Consider the following 7,418-nt stretch of genomic DNA (forward strand, 5'->3'; position numbering starts at 1 on the left):
GATTAGTCTACAAGATTCCAAGTGCCTTATTACACATATCTCTTCCTATAATCACTATTTAAAATTATTCTCTCTATATCTCATCAACGATTGATATGAAACGTGAAAATATTAGTCTCATAAGTTATGGGTGGCCTAATTTAAATTACCTTAATGTGTGGGGTTTACATCTTTTCCCCTTAAAAATGTTCATCCTCGAATGATAATTCACTTTTTTGGGGATAAGTTTGAGGAACTTTTCAAAATTTCGACTAAGTTTTCTTTGTAAAATGGACTTTAAAAAAATCTAAAACTCAGAAAAGTTCAACAGGGTGCCTCAAAGAGTGACAATACAAAATCAAAGCTCCAAGTACAATCAAATACCAATAGTGCATGTACTCATCTCACTTCTCATCACTGACTAAATGACATTGAAATCACTAAGAAATAACTAATTTGCGATACATAAGTTTTGTAATACTTAAACTGATAAATTATACGTCTGTAGCATCCACACGACTAAATTTTTACCCCTAAATACTATGTCACGATTCCGACTCGCCGTGAGTGACAGCCACACTAAAAATCAGTGGGAAAACCAACACCAATCAACCCGTAATTAACTCCATAATTAAAATAACAATTTAAGTAAAAGAAGTCAAAATTCATATCCAAAAACCACTGTCTAAAAACACTTGCAAAAGTATTCCCCATAGAATTAGAAGGTTGTGTATCAAAATTCTATATAATCTAGAATAAGAGGATGCAATCCCAAAAACAAGAAAAAAAATCGAAAAAGTTTGAGCCCCAAATAGATGGACTAAGAAAATAAGGATGAATCCGTGGCAGACCGGAGGAAGTAACTCATCCTTGGATTCAATAACCAGGGAATCACAATTGAGATGGCGAAGCAATCACCTGAATATGTCTTGTACTCAACAAAGAAAAAACAAGTGCAATATGAGTACATAAACCACAATGTACTGGTAGGATTATCGTGTAGCTACAAAATTATAAATGTAAACACATAACTAAAACATAGTAAAGACAAGACAAAACATACATCAACCAAATCAACAATACACAAAGACTCACAATCACCAATCCTGACTTAACTATTTACATGAAGCATGTCCCACATGATCACAAACAAGCCCGATTCATTCAAGGAACCAATACACAATAGAATAGTCAAACATGTACCAGGCGTGATACCTGAATCAAATGATAACATATACCAGACGTGGTACTCTAGCCAATCAAGAGATATTCTGTATCAGGCATAATACCCAAGACAACCGATAATATGTACAAAGCGTGGTACCCGAGCCAATCAAGAGATATTTTGTACCAGACATGGTACCTGAGTCAACCAAGAGATATATCGTACTAGGCGTGGTACCCGAGCTAACTGATAGTCAAACAAACACAATCACACTTATAAATACAAGTAATCAAAACACTTTTATTACATGAGATTATCAACAATTCATCATTTCATATTTAACCCTTACGTTTTTCCTAACATGCATTGTACATGTTTGACTACAAAGACAATTAGCATTCATATATAACTTTACTGGGAAAATAACAACTGTCACCTATCTCGAATCTAGCCTTCGAAGCTCTATTGAACTTGCGTTTTCCCCTTGTTGAGATACCTAGCTTGTTCTTGATCTACAAATAATCAATACAACACATAATCACACCTAAATAGCCTAAAACCATGGATTATACCTAATCCCAAATCCTAGGTCATTCTCATGATCATCCCACCTAAATAAGGGGTTCTCCACCATTAAATTGAACAAAACTTTCCCTTAAGATTGTCACCACAGATTTAAAAAAGTAATTAACTTACCTTCATAGATGAAAATGATTGAAAATAAGAGAAAATTACCCTAGGTCTCCCCTACACATCCCCAAAAAATTCTTGGTTGATTATGAGCGGTTTTGGGGAGTTTCCGCTTTTTAGAGACTTATCCTTCCATAGAGTCCTAATCCCACTACAACGACGGTGTTGTAGCATGTTGTTGTGCTATAATAGGAATTAATTTGGCCATTGTAGTACTCTGCCCTGTAATACATCAGAAAATTTTTGAGCTTAGACTCGAACCATCCTTCATAGTGAGTAAGTTTTTTCCAAGGAATTTAATTTTTTTCTAAGTGCTAAAGTCACTAGAGGTAGCACCTTGAGTTCCAAAGAGAACTAGGGAGAAACCATTCAAGTCATTCCTAAGTTCCTTTAAGTTTTGGGTCAACTTCAAATGACCATAACTTTCAGTACACGACGAGTTAGGTGACCTATAAGATATCAAATGAAAGGTCTTTGGATTATCTTTCCAACACCACCAAGTTTGCTAAATGTTGAGCTCGGATGAGAGAGATATGACCGTTTGAGTGCAGGCTCTCTAGATGAGGCATTTCCATCCGAACTAAGGAGGGGTATTTTGGTCTTTTTCCTTACCCAATCAGCTTAAAACGAATTTTAGTAATATTTTGGGGACAAATCTGCTTTGGATCTGTTTTCATAAATCAAAATACACTTAGGGTTTTAGTTGAGAGATCAAGAAGAGAAAAGAGGAAAGAATCAAAGCGTTCGTCGAGATTCTTGAGTTTTGTTGTGGAGTTTCGCCATGGAATTTTCTCCTAAGAGCTATGTAAGTTTCCATAGTGTTGGGTTCATTCACCCACACACCAATCATGTTATTTTTCAGCATAATTTTGTTCTTAAAGTCGATGAAATTGAGTTCTTGATAAACATTCTTGAAGTTTCATTCTAGATCTTGTTTTGTTGGGGTTTTGATGAATTCTTGAGATAAATCCTTTGGATGTGAGGGTTGTTTTGACTAGATTAGTGTGTACTTAGGTTGGGTATTCGAATCTAAGTGATTGGGGAAGAAACCGTTCGATTCTAGGCGAGTTACGGTGAGAAAACGAGTAAAGAAAGTCGTCGGGGTTTTCTGGGTTGGGGCCTGGCGCCCTACGCCAGCCAGGGCGCCCCAACCACACCTCTGTAGGTAGAGGGTTGGCACCCTGCATCACTCAGTGTGCCAGGGTCACCTGCCCCCACCCCTTCTCCGTTAGTTTCCCCGTTTGAGTCCTTTAAAATGGTACCTTCAAGCCCTATTGATTCTAAACACTCTAAACTACTTCTAAACACCTAGAAATCATTCACAACATGAATCATAACCTTGAATTCATAATTCAAATTCAAGAGAGAGTTAAGAGTAGAGTTCAAGAAAGTGTTTGAGTTTAATTATGAATCTTTTGAGATCACCTATCGATTTGAGCTAAGTTTTGAGGAAGTAAGTATAAGAATGATAAGAGTCATATACATGAATTCCATAATGTTCTTTAGACCCTGGAGTCGATTCGTTCATGCTCATAAATTCCACATGAACTCCATACATAGAGTATCTTCGAGTTCTAAGTCTTTGAGCATTGAGTTCCTAATTATTTTGAGATTATATTCCTACTTGTGGGACTACTACATGTTACCATGAAGCCCTCGAGTTGAGTTGTTCATGCCCATAATTCCGCATGAACCCTATGGTCGAGCAGTTTAGTGATGAGTAGTATCATTGAGTCTTCAGTTCTGAGTACTGAGGTTCTTTATTTTATTTAAGATCCCTGAGATGAGTCGTTCATGTTCATAATTTCACATGGACCCTATGATTTGAGTTATAAATTTTAAAAAGCTTTTTAAAGCCAACACTGGAGTTTTTAAATTGAGTTTTGAGAAAGTAAAGATTAGTTTTAAGAAAAGAGTTTTCTAAAACATGATTAGTATGATAATCAAGTATGCCATCAATGTATGAGCGGTATGGTATCTAGATATACCATCAATGTTTATGCAGTATGACTTCCTGAGTCATCAATGATCATATTATAATATGATTTTGAAATGTTTTTGAGAAAGAGCAGAGTTGAGTTCATTTTCTTTAATATGATATATGAGAACTAAGTATTTCCAAGAGTAAATGTTTTCACATTTGAGATGAGAGGAAACTGAGATTTCCAAAAGAATTTTGATCAGTTTGAGTACCATCTCTTTTAAGAGAATGATTTTTGAGTAATAATCTCAAACCACAGAAAAAGTTATGTTTTTAAACATATGAGCAAGTATATTTCGGGAGTAATATTGAACATCCATATGGGGGAGAGTTCAGATAACTCACATCTCCCATAAACCATATAGCCAACGTGGGTAGAAATGGTCATACTTTTTAGATGATTCCTTAATGCTTTTAGCATAGACTAGTGGATACACTTAGTAGTAGGTTCTATACCCCAACAAAGTATAGGATGGCCCTGGTAGCATGAGGCAAGACAATGTATCATCACATAACCCATAGTGATGGTTGTCGGTTAGAGAATCTCCCACAAAGTTGCTTGTATTTTCATATACAAAACTAAGTTACTATTGTGTTTTTTCAATACATTGAGTTGTTATCTACATGTTTTAAAGCTTTTGTTTATACTGCATCCTTATTACTGCTTTATATTAAGTTGAGTATCCATAGTTGAGTACCCTGAGTTGAATATCTTATCATTGAGTTGAGCCCTATTTTCTATGAGTTGAGTTGAGAAGAGGTAAGTATGTTTACTTTCCACCCATTCAAGCTTATGTTTATGCTTTAGAATTTTCCTTACATGCTCATACATTCCATGTACTGAGTCATTTGGCCTGCATTGTTTCATGATTCAAATACATGTATTCAAGATCATCAACAAACGATTTGTTGAGGTCATGGGATGTTCCAGTGAGCTTTGGTGAGCCTTCTTATATGTCACGACCCGAGTCTACACCTTGGACATGACCGACACTGGAGAAACATTACTGGTCCTCAAGCGAACCCTCATCCTGACTAACTACAAGCGGAAGACTAACTCAAACATACAAAGCTTAAAACATAATAAAATTAATTGAAACTCAAATAATTAACTCAGAATATAATCGTATATTCAACTAGCCAAAACTAGGCAACTCAAGTCTTTAAAATATTTAACAAAATAAATGAAACAAACTTCTCAAACTCTACTGTCTATCTATGAAGCCTCTAACTGATAAAGATGGAAGTCGGGACAAGACCCATGACATCCTAACAACTGATATAACTGAAAGTACAAATGGAACCCTCAGGAAGTAAGGAGGCTCACCATAGCTAACTAGAACTGCATATGGTATCAATGAAACTTTTGTTGATGATTCTGAGTACCTGTATCCGCATCATGAAATGATGCAGTCCAAATGGCTCAGTACATGGAATGTACGAGCATGTAAAGGGAAATCTAAAGCATAAACATAAGCTTGAAATAGTAGAAAAGAAGCATACTCAACTCTTCTCAAACTTACTCAACTCAAGGAATACTCAAAACTACTCAAACTTACTCAACTCAGAAGTACTCAAGGATAAGATACTCAACTGAGTAATAAGGTTCTCAACTCAGTGAAATGGGGCTCAACTCAACAATAAGGTACTTGACTCAATGAAGAACATTTCAACTCAAGATACTCAAGAATAAAGTAACAATAAAAGATGCAATATATGGAAAGCTTTTAAACAGTAGACAACGACTCAATGTATTGAAGAATACAATAACAACTCAATTTGTATTTAATTAAATATAATATAACTCTGTGGGAGATTCTTTAACCGACAACCATCACTATGGGCTATGTGATGATATAGCGTCTCGCCCACGCTGCCAGAACTGTTATATACTTTGCCAAGGCATAAAACATCTCAACTAAGTGGATCCACTAGTCTATTCTAAAAAGCATTAAGGAATCATCTAAAAAGTATGACCCTTTCTACCCACGTTAGCTACATGGTTTATGGAGACTTGAGTTATCTGAACTCGTCCCCATATCGGTGTTCAATACTACTCCCAAAAATATACTCAGCTCATATGTTTAAAAACATAACTCTTCCTCTGATTTGAGATAATTTCTCAAACTATCCTCTTAAAAGAGGTAACTATTCTTGAAATAACTCGAAGGAAAATCTTGAAAGATGAACCCTAGCCTTAGCGTTTCTTGAATTTCTTGAGCGTAGAATTTTAGGAGTGAATGAGAGGGTTTGATTTATGAAAACTGATTTTTCTACACGTTTAGGGTAATTTAAATGGCCTCCTAAGGGTTTGTAGGACCAAAATACCCTTTAAGAAACAAATCAAACGAGCTGGGAGTTGGAATAATTTTTCAGCAGGCAGTGAGGTCCGTATTGGCTCCGTAACACGGAGCCATCGCGGAGCTGCTGCCAGGTTTGGGCGTCATTAGTAAATCAGTCATAACTTTTTACTCAGAGCTCGAAATTTAGCAAACTCGGTGGAGTTGGAAAGAGAACTCGAAGGGCTTTAATTTAATATCTTATGGACCACCTAAATCATCCCGTAATAAAAGTTATGGTCATTTGAAGTTGACCCAAAACTTAAGAAAAACTTAGGAATGACTTGAATGAACTCTCTTTACTTCTTCTTGGAACTCAAGGTGCTACATCTAGTGACCTTAACACTTAAAAAATAGTTAATTCCTTGGTAAAATCTCACTCAGTACGAAATACGGTTCGAGTCTTAGTTTGAAAATTTTCTGAGGTGTTTCATTATATTCCGAAGGACTTTACCTTTACCTTACAGTTACTAGTTTTGAGATGTCGTGGGTCTTGTCCTGATATCTTTCTGTAATAGTAGAGGCTTCATAGATAGACAGAGTTGAAGAGTTTTATGTATTTACTTTCTTCTGAGTATTGTTCAGGCTTTGTTAAAGTTCACTATTGGAATTCAATAAATTTAATTCAGTTTTAAGATTTTGCATGCTTGAGTTAGTCTACCGCTTCTAGTCAGCCAGGTTGAAGGTTCTCTTGGGGACCAACAATGGTTCTTGAGTGTCGGCCAGGGTGTAGACTCGGGTCGTGACATGCCCTTTGCCTTAGCGGCTTGCATAGAAATGAAACTTGTAAATTCTCTCAAAAGTCTCCATTTTGCAATACATCTTCAAACCTTGATGTTGAAACTAACACCCCCCACCCCCCTCCACCCCACCAAATTTGATATTGGAAGTTCTACTTATCTGAATTCACTTATGAAATTAAAGCCCTATTGTCAAGACCTAGACCATCGTGAGTTGCACCTACACTAACCCTTCAGTGGAAGAACTATTTTCTAACCCAGCGTGACCCATCAAGACTAGTTTTAGAAATCAATCATGAAAGGAAAACAACTAATTAGCAATCTTAATAGATAAAAGATCAAGTTCCCATAAAGTCAACCACTTAACAAAATCATTGCAGAATTAGCTCCCTACAATCTGAAAGTCATAATACTAAAATTCTCAAGTATCTGAAATAAAGGAGATGCAACCCCAATTAATAAAGTATAGGTCCAGAATCTAAATGTCTATGCCTGAAAACATAGACAACTAGATAAGGAAGAAA

Source organism: Solanum verrucosum, unplaced genomic scaffold, assembly GCF_900185275.1.
Source record: "Solanum verrucosum unplaced genomic scaffold, falcon-dt-bn FXZP01000177.1, whole genome shotgun sequence".
Classification (NCBI taxonomy): domain Eukaryota; kingdom Viridiplantae; phylum Streptophyta; class Magnoliopsida; order Solanales; family Solanaceae; genus Solanum; species Solanum verrucosum.